Genomic DNA, 14865 nt, shown 5'->3' with positions numbered 1-14865 from the left:
GCATTTAACCGTCTCATGCTACAGTATCTGAGTAAACTTCTTTACCAATATGATCCTCCACGCCTACGCCCATGCTTCAATCAAAAGGTGCAGGCTATTTGTTGGTAGTTCAAATAATGAAGACTACAGCAGGGGGCAGATGTTTCTCCTATAAACCCCACAGTTATGGAACAACCTTTCAATCAGTGTTCGGGACTCAGACACAGTCTCAGTGTTTAAGTCGAGGCTGCAAACATATTTATTTAGTCGAGTCTTTTATCAGTATATTTTTCTTAGGTGAAGGGGCAGATCTGGAGGGATCATGGATATCATTTCGATGAACTGGGATATTTGAATGCTGTCGTCCTCTCTTCTCTCTCTCTCTCTCTCTCTCTCTCTCTCTCTCTCTCTCTCTCTCTCTATATATATATATACAGTGAGGAAAATAAGTATTTGAACACCCTGCTATTTTGCAAGTTCTCCCATTTAGAAATCATGGAGGGGTCTGAAATTGTCATCGTAGGTGCATGTCCACTGTGAGAGACATAATCTAAAAAAAAAAATCCAGAAATCACAATGTATGATTTTTTGACTATTTATTTGTATGATACAGCTGCAAATAAGTATTTGAACACCTGAGAAAGTCAATGTTTATATTTGGTACAGTAGCCTTTGTTTGCAATTACAGAGGTCAAACGTTTCCTGTAGGACAGGACACACTGCAGGAGGTATTTTGGCTCACTCCTCCACACAGATCTTCTCTAGATCAGTCAGGTTTCTGGCCTATCGCTGAGAAACACAGAGTTTGAGCTCCCTCCATAGATTCTCTATTGGGTTTAGGTCAGGAGACTGGCTAGGCCATGCCAGAACCTCGATATGCTTCTTACAGAGCCACTCCTTGGTTATCCTGGCTGTGTGCTTTGGGTCATTGTCATGTTGGAAGACCCAGCCTCGACCCATCTTCAATGCTCTAACTGAGGGAAGGAGGTTGTTCCCCAAAATCTCGCAATACATGGCCCCAGTTATCCTCTCCTTAATACAGTGCAGTCGCCCTGTCCCATGTGCAGAAAAACACCCCCAAAGCATGATGCTACCACCCCCATGCTACACAGTAGGGATGGTGTTCTTGGGATGGTACTCATCATTCTTCTTCCTCCAAACTCGTTTAGTGGAATTATGACCCAAAAGTTTTATTTTGGTCTCATCTGACCACATGACTTTCTCCCATGACTCCTCTGGATCATCCAAATGGTCATTAGCAAACTTAAGACGTGCCTCGACATGTGCTGGTTTAAGCAGGGGAACCTTCCCTGCCATGCATGATTTCAAACCATGATGTCTTAGTGTATTACCAACAGTAACCTTGGAAACGGTGGTCCCAGCTCTTTTTTAGGTCATTGACCAGCTCCTCCCGTGTAGTCCTGGGCTGATTTCTCACCTTCCTTAGGATCATTGAGACCCCACGAGGTGAGATCTTGCATGAAGCCCCAGTCCAAGGGAGATTGACAGTCATGTTTAGCTTCTTCCATTTTCTAATGATTGCTCCAACAGTAAACCTTTTTTCACCAAGCTGCTTGGCAATTTCCCCGTAGCCCTTTCCAGCCTTGTGGAGGTGTACAATTTTGTCTCTAGTGTCTTTGGACAGCTCTTTGGTCTTGGCCATGTTAGTAGTTGGATTCTTACTGATTATATGGGGTGGACAGGTGTCTTTATGCAGCTAACGACCTCAAACAGGTGCATCTAATTTAGGATAATAAATGTAGTGGAGGTGGACATTTTAAAGGCAGACTAACAGGTCTTTGAGGGTCAGAATTCTAGCTGATAGACAGGTGTTCAAATACTTATTTGCAGCTGTATCATACAAATAAATAGTTTAAAAATCATATATTGTGATTTCTGGATTTTTTTTTTTACATTATGTCTCTCACAGTGGACATGCACCTACGATGACAATTTCAGACCCCTGCATGATTTCTAAGTGGGAGAACTTGCAAAATAGCAGGGTGTTCAAATACTTATTTTCCTCACTGTATATATATATATATATATATATATATATATATATATATATATATATATATATATATACAGTGGGTACGGAAAGTATTTAGACCCCCTTAAATTTTTCACTCTTTTTTATTTTGCAGCCATTTGCTAAAATCATTTAAGTTCATTTCTTTTCCTCATGAATGTACACATAGCACCCTATATTGACAGAAAAACACAGAATTGTTGACACTGTTGCAGATTTATTAAAAAAGAAAAACTAAAATATCACATGGTCCTAAGTATTCAGACCCTTTGCTCAGTATTTAGTAGAAGCCCCCTTTTGATCTAATACAGCCAGGAGTCTTTTTGGGAAAGATGCAACAAGTCTTTCACACCTGGATTTGGGGATCCTCTGCCATTCCTCCTTGCAGGTCCTCTCCAGTTCTGTCAGGTTGGACGGTAAACGTTGGTGGACAGCTATTTTTAGGTCTCTCCAGAGATGCTCAAATGGGTTTAAGTCATTGCTCTGGCTGGGCCATTCAAGAACAGTCACAGAGTTGTTGTGAAGCCACTCCATCGTTATTTTAGCTGTGTGCTTAGGGTCATTGTCTTGTTGGAAGGTAAACCTTCAGCCCAGTCTGAGGTCCAAAGCACTCTGGAGAAGGTTTTCGTCCAGGATATCCCTGTGCTTGGCCGCATTCATCTTTCCCTTGATTGCAACCAGTCGTCCTGTCCCTGCAGCTGAAAAACACCCCTACAGCATGATGCTGCCACCACCATGCTTCATTGTTGAGACTGTACTGGACAGGTGATGAGAAGTGCCTGGTTTTCTCCACACATACCGCTTAGAATTAAGGCCAAAAAGTTCTATCTTGGTCTCATCAGACCAGAGAATCTTATTTCTCACCATCTTGGAGAACTCCATGCGGGCTTTCATGTGTCTTACACTGAGGAGAGGCTTCCGTCGGGCCACTCTGCCATAAAGCCCCGACTGGTGGAGGGCTGCAGTGATGGTTGACTTTCTACAACTTTCTCCCATCTCCCGACTGCATCTCTGGAGCTCAGCCACAGTGATCTTTGGGTTCTTCTTTACCTCTCTCACCAAGGCTCTTCTCCCCCGATAGCTCAGTTTGGCCAGTCGGCCAGCTCTAGGAATGGTTCTGGTCGTCCCAAACGTCTTCCATTTGAGGATTATGGAGGCCACTGTGCTCTTAGGAACCTTAAGTGCAGCAAAAAAATTTTTGGAACCTTGGCCAGATCTGTGCCTTGCCACAATTCTGTCTCTGAGCTCTTCAGGCAGTTCCTTTGACCTTAATGATTCTCATTTGCTCTGACATGCATTGTGATCTGTAAGGTCTTATATAAACAGGTGTGTGGCTTTCCTAATCAAGTCCAATCAGTATAATCAAAAATTTCTGGACTCAAATGAAGGTGTAGAACCATCTCAAGGATGATCAGAAGAAATGGAGAGCACCTGAGTTAAATATATGAGTGTCACAGCAAAGGGTCTGAATACTTAGGACCATGTGATATTTCAGTTTTTCTTTTTTAATAAATCTGCAAAAAGGTCAACAATTCTGTGTTTTTCTGTCAGTATGGGGTGCTATGTGTACATTCATGAGGAAAATAAATGAACTTAAATGATTTTAGCAAATGGCTGCAATATAACAAAAAGTGAAAAATTTAAGGGGGTCTGAATACTTTCCGTACCCACTGTATATATATATATTTCTCTCTCTCTCTCTCTCTCTCTCTCTCTCTCTCTCGCTCATTTGGTCGAATCAAACATGCTCCTGAAGCACCAGTGACCACTGTTTTCTGCCCCTCTCCTCTCCTCTCCTCTCCTCTCCTCTCCTCTCCTCTCCTCTTCATCCTGGCCTGCCTCTGGTTTGTGTTCTCTTCGATTGGAGGCCATTCTGTTTCTCATCAACAAGAATGGATTTGGCTTTAATGTCAACAGTCTGCTACCCTGACTCAGGACTAGAGTTTGCATCTGATCACCATCACTGCACACCTCACTATAAGTAAGCTGTAATAAATAGACATTCTGTGCTACTCAGATGAGGTTCCTTCTTGAGTCTGGTTCCTCTCAAGGTTTCTTCCTTATGCCATCTTGGGTAGTTTTTCTTTGCCACAGTTGCCACCTGCTCACTCATGAGGGACAAACTTACACTTACAGTATACAGAACATTTTTATTCATTCATCACCGCATTATCTGTACAAAGCTGCTTTGAGACAATGTTTATTGTTAAAAGTGCAATACAAATAAAAAAAGAAGTGAATTGAATTGATAGAGCAGCTCTGTTTTAAGGAAAGACAAGATAAGATGGATTGTTCAGCATATATCACTTGCATGGGAAAAAAATATGAGGATTTGAGAAGATGATGATATGAGAGTGGGCATGGATAAAGAAAGAGGAGCAGATGTACCCAACACCTAACTAAAACTATTTTTCAGTATCTCCCAGACTTTTAGTATTTCCCAGAAAACCTGAACTGCTGTAAATTCCTGAAGATGTATTTCTTCGTTAAGATCATCAAGGACCCTAATCACCCCTGTAACTACCTGTTCAGTCCCCTGCAAACAGGCAGGTGCTTTTGCTGTTTGATGGCCAAATCTGAGAGGCTTAGGGGCGCTTCTTCCCACAAGCTGGCAGACTTCTTTATGCGAACATGCCCATTTAAACTCTCCCATAAGTCTCTTATGCTCAGTTCTCCCTTCAATCATACTCATGTTCATTCTACATTTGCACACAGCACCTTAAATAGTCATTGTCACTGTTACTGTTTTTGTTTTTTTATACCTCATTACATTTTGTACTTTCCTTTTACACATACAGATATATGTGCACTATTTTTAAATACCACTTTATCATGATCTAATATATTTTCTCATATCTTCTCTTATTTTCTTACATTTTCTCTTATTTTATATTTACAGAAACATTTATCTAATGGGGGAGTGGTGGCTCCAGCGGTTAAGGCGCTGGGTTGCCGATCGGAAGGGCTGGGGTTCAAGCCCCGGTATCGCCAGGCTGCCACTCTTGGGCCCTTGAGCAAGGCCCTTAACCCTCTATGCTCCGGGGGTCCCTTACGAGGGAAATATCAAGGTCCGTGACGTCGGAGTGACGTGGGGCCGCCTTCCCGTGGGCTCACCCCCTGCAGGAGGGACCGTAAGGGACGGTGCTGTGAGGATTGGGCAGCAGTCGAAGGCGTGGGCCTGCTTAGACTGCTGCCCCCGTGACCCGAATTACGGATAAGCGGGAGAAAATGACATGATGACATTTATCTAATGCACAAATGTCTGAGCATCTGATCAGGTTTTCATTTTACTGCAGGTTGTATTCTGCAGATAACTTTGTATCTGACAAATCAAAATCTTGAATCTTGAATCGTGTCATCTGCATGGAGAACTTTTGAATCACCAACACCAACTATCATTCTTTCATCATATTACTAACCTAATGTAGGGTTCACTTGTATACCATTTAAACAATTGAGCTTTTTCTCTCCACAGAAGCCACTGTTCATCTCTTCATTGTGGTCCCAAGTTAGGACTACTGCAGCTTGTTACCTACATGTCTTCCCTTGTAGACATCTGATCCAGACATTAGCTGCAAGACTTGTTTTCTCCTTAAGCTGTGTTCCCTTCACTGGCATTCTGTAGTTGTTAACACTGATTCCCTACAAAGCCAAAAATGGATCAGTCTGCACCTACCACTTATTAAGCCCCACTTTGGACCATGTTCTCATCAAGCCATCACTCAAGGTTTAAAGAAGACATGCATCCAGAATCTGTCCTGGCATCCAGCTGCTGGGGTGATCTATCTATTATATTAACTACTGAACAGATATTATGTTTTTCTGTAGCATATTCCAATCATGTTGAGAAGCCATGCATGGGGTCAAGAGAAATAAAGGGTGCATTATGCAAATGTTGAGATATTTCTTGCTTTGCAAAACCCACCTGTCCACACTCTTATTCACTCCCAGTGAGGCTCAACATGACATTAAAAACATGATCCCTTCTATAAGTAGAGTTTGTATCAGTGAGAGGATCAAATTAGCTTTCAGATGAGATTTTTTTTTTATCTGTCACCAGCAGTGGTGAATAATATAGACCCATTTAATAAAGGGATGAGCTCCCTATATTGAGTCTTTAAGCAATTGACTGTGTGACACAGCTGCTTGATCAGAGTGCAGAAACAGATCTAAAAAGGAAACATAGAGAACATTCACGTTTTCTTAGTGATATTAATGCTTGCTTAGTTCCACCTTCTTGCACCATTCTTATAAATGATATGATTATGTTATCTTATAATTACAGAATGAGGCCAGAAATGTATTTATGGTTGTTTGTGTGAAATTTTGAGCACATTTTCATTTACCGAGACTAAATCATATCAATGAATAGGTGCAAAAACTAAAGCTATTTGATGGATAATTAAAGTGGCTCGATAAGAAAAAATTGCTGTGCAAATGTCAGATATGACGCACAATCGTTTAATAGGGGAGGCTTTGGCTTTGACTATTTTCCTACACTGGCTAAGATAGAGGAAGAGTTGACAAAGATATTTACATTTTATTGATAGGTTGAGAACATGCTCATGTACATAGTTTATTTTATTAGTTTTTTTCTCTTGCTTTGTCTGCACTCAAGTGATGCATGACTTCTTTTTCTTAATGTAGATGCATTTTGGAGATTTTTATGCATATAGAAATACTTAATAATTTTTAAAATGGAAAATAGTAAACTATTTCTTAACAGCAACTAACACAAGTATATGAAAAATATATTTTATATTTATATACTAAAATTCTCTACTTTCTCATCTTGTGGCATTTCCAAGAAAAACCACATTTCCATCTAAGAGAATTATGTTTAATCTGGGACTTGATTCTAAAGAGGGTTTTCTTAAGGGGAATAATATAGCTCTATACCAGCTTTTCATGATCACATCATAAGATAATATCATTCACTAAGCCTTATGTAAAAGCAGCATTTAACACTATTTCTTCACACAGTCAGTAGTGTGTGGCAATCGCTTACTAGGAAATGAAATTTACACATTCCATTTCACCAGGGAAGCTGCTAAGGCTCATTTCATTTCTTCTTTTTTTTTTGTTTTTAAGAAACAGTATTAGTATTTGTCATATAAATGTAAATGTACTGCATAATTGTGCCCTCTTTAATATCACACATTAAATATATACTGTACATAAAATAATTCATGTAATTATAATGCTTGACAAAACCAACATAATATTATGTTCTTTCAAGCTTCTTCTTCTTCTTCTTCTTCTTCTTCTTCTTCTTCTTCTTCTTCTTTTTCTTCTTCTTCTTCTTCATAATCATCTTATTCAATTAAATTCAACTCACTTTACCTTAATTCAATTCCATTTTATATCTATAGTGTTTTTAACAATGGAAATTGTCTCAAAGCAGCTTTACAGAATGTAAGAATTATAGAACAAAGTTCACTTATATTTAAACTGATGAGCAGTCTGTGGAAAACTCCCCTAGATGGTATGAAGAAGAAACCTTGAGAGGAACAAGATTCAAAGGGGAACCCGCTCTCACACCAAGAGTTTATGACTATAAACTGTTTAAACATTACAAACACCAAAGAGTAAAAAAAAAAATTATGTGCACAGGAGTGTGTAATTATGAGTAACGTCATTTCTACAGTCTCATACAGTCAGTTGAATTTGTGGAACCAGGTGCTCCTGAGCAACTCATAAATTAGCTCAACAACTGAGATGATTAAAGATTCAATGGCTTAAAGTGACTATTTATACTCCAAAACCTTTCAAGTTACAATGAGCAAACTAAGCAACATCCATCAGACTGTATTATTAATTGATCAGAATTACAGTTTTCCAGTTTTCCAGTTGTCTCACAACTCCTGATCACTGACTCTGAGGAATGTTCATGATTTAAACTCTCAAAACTCACACACACCTGAATACATACTGAAACACCTCTTCTCTCACTTCATTCATCTACCAGTGCCAAACATCATCACCATCCATCTCCTATCAACATAACAGTAGCACGCACACACACACACACACACACACGCACACACACACACACACACACACACACACACACACACACACACACACACACACAAACACACACACACACAAACACACACATGCACACCCACACATACTCCTTCTAAATTTATTTTTTATCAATATGCCTGCCATTCTCTCACTATTTCTGTCTTTCTACTACTATTGTTCTCTCCATCTTTCTACTTGTCTTACTTTGTTTTCTATCCTTCTACCGGAAAACTGTGTCATTCTTTTTTCCATCAACCTTTTTAACACAATCTTTTACAATAAAATACTAACAATGCATTTCTGAACACAGCAGTTCCCCTCAATGCTAATTAAGGCTCTGTCACCAGGACTGCTATTCTGCATTTCCACAGGCAATGGCATGTCCTATTGGTTCTCATTTACATTCATTTCCCAAGAGATGTGTTTGACGTGTAAACAGGATTGTTTAACTGCACATGCTGTTTGCCTTGCTTATTATGATACTATACATCACATGATCTGAACACACAGAGGGCCATAAATGTCATCTCTATTTATAATCAGTTCCATTTACCTGTCATTGAAACTGTAATAGTTATTGTACATTTGCATTTATCTCAAAGGTTCAGAATGAAATGCAGTTAGTAAGCTGTGTGCCAAAGTGCCTCTTCTGCTGTAAGTGTAGCTTATGGATAGAGGATGGTGTATAGAAACCTTTTTTTTTATTCTATGGGAACAAACTGGGAAACCCTCACAGCCTGGAGTGTGAGCTCTCACCTAACAACACTGAGCCACCCGCCACATGCTTGTTGCCATGGCAATGTCTCCGATATGAGATGAAGCAAGGGAGTCTTGAGTTATGCTAATTTATCATCCTGCATGGGTCATGTCTCAAACGATTATCTGGCCTTGTATTGCTGGAGGCATTTTATGGGCTTTCTTATTAATTCTTTTAAATAAAAAGGTCAGTCAGTGACTTTACAGCTAGATAAAAAATTTAACTTGATGAAATTTTGGGGAAAACCATTATTTCCACAATTATTATTATTATTATTATTATTATTATTATTATTATTATTATTATTATTATTTATACTAGTTGTATTAGTAGAACTCCCTGAACAACTCCCCATCTCCTGTGGCTCCTAAAATTAAGCTGATGTTGACAACCCGCCACTGCCTCCCCAGCCAATGCTGTACAAATTCCACACTGTGCCTTGCCACTGCAGGCATCATCCACAAATATTTCCCTCACTAATGTCTTAAACCTTGGCCAATTCATCTGAATAATTAGTGGGAGAGTGGGTTGAGGACTAACCACTGCCTATGCTCTTTTAAAATGAACAAGTAATGGGCATCAGCAAATATTTATGAATATCCATTTAAAAATACCTCGCCTTCACCATTTGTGCATTGCCCAGTGCTCCTTAATGAATCAGGGGTTGATAAGTTAAGATCTGATTACAACCAGATGTCATCCCCCAATGTGTTGAATACTCCCTGGTATATGATATGTCCGTGCCTGATCACAGAGCTGTTAAGCAAATGGACATGGGTGGCCAATCCCACTAAACATCTTCTCAATCACGCTAAACATCTCCTCAATCCCACTAAGCATCTCCTCAATCCCGCTAAACATCTTCTCGAGGGACAATACTATAGTCAATGTGCAGCTTGTATATCAGTGCAGATTTACTGTCCTCTGAAAATAACCCAACAGAATTGAGTGCACTCTTAAAACCGCTGTTCATTGTGTAACTATGCAAAGCCACATGTCCTATTTATCATGTTCATGTTTTTGTCTGCTTTGACAGGACCATACAATTTTGTGCATCTTGTATTAGAGAGAGTTAAAATTTGGTGCTTTGAGTCCAATTCTCTCATGCTGACCACCGGATGTTCAACATGGTAAAGACTCTCTGAAGATTTGAGAATTAGAATTGTTGCTCTCCACAAAGATGCCGAGGCTGTAAGAAGATCGGTATCACCCTTAAACTGAGTTACAGTCCAGTGGTCAGGGTCATACAGAGGTTTCACAAAACGGGTTCCACTTGCAACAGACCTCACAAGGGAGAAGTGCTGTGCAGAAGCTGCTTCAAAAACAGATGCATGAGTGCTGCAGCATTGCAGAAGCAGAAGGTCCACTTGTTAGTGCTCAGACCTTACGCCACACACTGCAACATGTCGGTATGCATGGCCATTAGCCCAGAAGAAAGCCTCTTCTGGAGCTGGTTTACAAGAAAGCCTAAAAAAATTGTGTCTTGCCTACAGTCAAGCATGGTGGGCTGCATGAGTGCTGCTGGTACTGGGGAGCTGCAGGTCAGTGCGAGAAACATGAATACCAACATGTACTGTGACATTCTGAAGCAGAACATGATGCCTTCCTTCAGAAACTGGGCAGAACGGCAGTTTTTCAACATAATAATGACCCCAAACACACCACCAAGATGACAACTGCTTGCTGAGGAAGCTGAAGGTGATGGAGTGGCCAAGTATGTCTCCAGACCTGAACCCTATTGAGCACTTGTGAGGATCCTCAAGCGGAAAGTGGAGAAGCGCCATGTGTCCAACATCCAGCAGCTCCGTGATGTCATTATGGAGGAGTAAAAGAGGATTCCAGCAACAACCTGTGCAGCTCTGGTGGATTCCGTACCCAGAAGGATTAAAGCACACACAATATTCACACTTTGGACACAGTTTTTACATGTTCAGGCTCTTTAATTGCCAGTTATTTAGACAGTAATGGATGTATGTTGAGTTATTTTTAGAGGACAGGAAATCGGAACTGCTATACAAGCTGCTGATATGCAAATTTTTGCCCATTCTGATAGCACAGGCAGGTCCCAGATCACAGTCCCAGCAACACATTAGGATAACAGAGCATTAGAGCAACATCACAGACTGTTAAATGGCTGTCACTTGTGACAGACTGTGTCTGCACTGTATGTGGGAGTTCTGGTGATAGTAACATGACACAGTGGTTAACTAATCTCCAAATTCTGATCCTGCCCTTTTTCACTTGGGTTTCTCCAGGTCAGATAGAAAATCATATTAAGATAAAGTTAATAACCCTCCAAAGCATACAAAAAGTAAACATTCCACCAAATAACTATGAACAACAACAGGGAGTGTGAATCTCGAGTTTGGGCTACTGTTCTGTGAATTTTTATTTAAGAATATTGGTGGTCCTTTTGTTCTTGGTTTTATGAAAGTAAAAAAAAAATTAACATTGATATTTTTGCTGGAATATATGATGCACTGGGATGAATGAAGCTCATGCAGATGCACATGCAGCAGTGATTGTAGAGGTCTTTAATGCTTAAGAATATGTCAATTCTTTAGTCACAAGTAGATCATTAAAAGACTAAAGCTTGGACAGGGTCTTGAACTGGTTTACTGCAGTCTAAATATACACCCAGCATTACTCTCATCAGAATCAACTTAACATTTGGAAGATTTGTATCAGTTTACCCTACGAAAAAATCTGTGGTTTAGCTACTCTGGTTTCTTAAACATCAGTAAATCCTAAGCAGATTTTCTGCTGTACCTTCTCACATCATAGACAATCACTTATGTTTGTAAATGTGTGTGAGGCCAGAGAGAGGACAAAAATTACATTTTTTGGAGTAGACAATGTAGTAGCAATGGGGAATAATTTCTTTTTACTTTTTCTTTAATTCCAGTACTTAAATATTAATCCAGGCCAAAGAACACATGTAAAATACTTAGTATCTAATTTGTTCTGGTTTAAATAACTAATTTTTAAACAATTTTATGGAACTGAACCTTGAAAAAAAAAAATTTAAACCCCTGGGCTAGATGATTATTTATACACACGTTCACTGTAACTGTGTCTTAGTTAAAGATCTTGATCAAAAAGATGATTGAAGATGGGAAAAATCAAGACACTTTTTAATTCTATATGAATTTAAAATGGTATTATATGTTAATGTTTATCTTTTTTGCCCTTCAGCAATGATTAAAAGATAAAAGTTGGTTAATTGTCATGTGAAGAGTTCTGCCAAAGGCCTGGCAACGGTTCAGGTTTGATAAATAATTTCTAAACTTGCTGTACTACTGTAGATGTGGGCTGTGGTGAGGTGATAGCAGTCATGTTGCTATGGAAACAGCCTGGATTGATAGAAAAGTAAGGAGGAGGATTCACTACTAAATTGAGCTGAAAATATCTGGCAACCCAGACAAGCCTGTAAAATACAAGAGATCTTTTTAAAATAATGACAGAAAAACGATGAGCAAATTTTCAGACTCCCCACCTGAGATGTTACTCTAAATTGTGGTTCCTTTCTTTACCTTGAGCCTAGTTAAAAAGAAGGGTGTGTCATCTTTTTTTCTGTGCTGATTTTCTTCTTAAATTGCTTGAACATGTGTGGATTCAACACAAAGGCATTTGGCCCCACTGTGAGAAAAAATAAATGGTATTTCATATTATTTTGTAAAGCTGCATCCATTTCCATTCTGCTTTTAAAGACTAACTCCTCTAATAGTTTATCTTCCTCCACAACCCGCTCAAATTTTTCTGGGTCATCCCAATCTACTTAATAATTTACTCAGCTGTTTTTAACTATTTCTATTTATTTAAAAATTGCCATATAGATTGCCATGTAGATTGAAAATCAGGTAATTTGGATTTTAATAAAAATGTTTTTGTTGATGTTTTATTATGGTGTGTGCTGTCCTTTCAATTATTTATATTAATAGTATTTGGAGGCAGAGTGAAAAACCGATCACAATTCCTCGCATTTGTTATAAAAATGATTAAGACTTAGCAAGAGTAAAGTGAATGGGCTTTTTAACATGCACTGCTGATAGAACAGGTTTAGGGTGTCATTTTAATCATCCTTGCATGTATGATGAGTGTGATTTACAAAGATCTATTAGTCATTCAATGCCATGAGTGTAAAACAATGCATTATATGTAATTTGCTTACAGAAACATATCAAAACAAATTTATATTATTTTATAAAAGTGTTCAATTAACAACTTAGAAGGACCACCTTTTCTTTCTCAGCCACTGTAGATCTGATCAAGAGCTTAGATATATATTCCAAGAGCTTATATTTTAATCATTTTCTCCAGGTCAAATACTGTTAAACAAATGTAATTTTTCAATATTAAACATTGCATTCATACAAATAAAAATTGTGTTTTATATAAACAACAATGCATTTTTTGTCTTTAATGATTCAATAATTTTAAAAGTGGTTTTTCAGTGTTTTTGTTTCCCATTCAAATTGTTTCCTCAAATTTTAATTGAATCAAATCATAAAGCTTGTATTGTGAATGAAATTTAATTAGTGACCAAAGCACATCATTATACCCGTATTGCATTACTTATTAAAAAGTCAGCATTTGATGCAGAAAAATGCATGAATATACTAATATCTACTTATTATGCCTTAAAACCAAGTATAAAAATGTAGACTTATTGTGAATTCATATGCATATATCGCATACTAATCATTCAAACCTATTTAAATTGAATTGAATTGAAAGGTTTATTCATGTTGAAATTTTATTTTTTATCTTCCACCACTCGTCCAAAATCATAGCTCAAGCTACTGTCTCTGTAACCCATAATTATCTCCTTTAGCTTACATAACCCTGAGCCCAACTCTGTTTCATGTCAGCTAAGAAAATGCAGGTATCTGCCTCTTTCCTTTCACACTCACCCAATCAACCCCACTGCCCAGGCTATTTTGGGACTAATTGATGTCTCGAATGTGGAGAGACCTCAGAATAGATTCTCGGTTTCATCCTCTTCCCTGGAGAATAGGAGATTTGAAACAATTCTGTCGTTTTGGACGTCCATGTTGGATGTCCACAAAACAATAGGACAATTTTAAAGCTCCTGAGAATTCCTTTGTCAGTTCTGCACTGCACGAATACCTTACAGTTACACCCCAGTTAGAAACATGACTCATGCTTGTGCTAGTATGAAATACATCCTACTGACACCGAAGCAATAGGAAACTGCTGTGACTGGTCACACCAGTCTTTAATACCCACATCTGTCCTGATCACACAACTAACAAAAGACCACCACGTTTCTGTTGACTAAATGCACAAGTTCTTATGTTATTATTATCAGATATATTTAGGTGTTAAACTGATATCATGCTTCAGGTCGACTGCTTTTGTGCTCTTTTAACTTTTTTTCCTAAAGACATTCAATTCAATTTCATTTATATGACTGTGCATCAAGATATTATTTGTAGAAATAACTGTCTGAATTTTATTCGTTTATCCCCAGAAAAATTTAACAATTTTATAAAAAATACAAAGCGGTAAAATGTAACAATGTGAATTTTTCCACAATATGTGCTGCTGCAGGTGAAAACCTGACAGGTGAAAATCATAGGTTAGTTGACATAACCTGCAACAAAACATTATGCAATTCTGTATGTTCTTGTGCTTATAATAATCTAGCTACTACAGATTAGTATGGTATAATATTTATAAGCACTTTAGCAATAAAAGCAATCATTCTTGTGATGTTACGGTAAATAACGCTACAAGTAAAATTTGTGGAAACACTTTCTTGAGTAAGAGTATGGAAAAGATGCTACATAACACGTTTTAAATACTCAAAAAACAGAGCATTCTCTTTGCCTAATTTTATATTTCAATTGACCTTAAACATTAAATAAAAGTCAGATTCAGAATGAATAAGAAACTTTTTACTTCAAACGACTGGAACGAAATAAATCAATTTAAAATTTCAGAAATACAGTAAATTCAGTTAATAATAAAATACAGTAAATTACAGTTCAAAGGTTGTGAACAGTTATCAAGGAATTCACTCTTGCTATTTGAACCTGGAACA

Source organism: Silurus aristotelis, assembly GCF_946808225.1.
Source record: "Silurus aristotelis genome assembly, chromosome: 7".
In the NCBI taxonomy this organism is placed as follows: Eukaryota; Metazoa; Chordata; class Actinopteri; order Siluriformes; family Siluridae; genus Silurus; species Silurus aristotelis.
The sequence above is the reverse complement of the archived record's forward strand: the minus strand, read 5'-3'. Positions refer to the sequence as shown.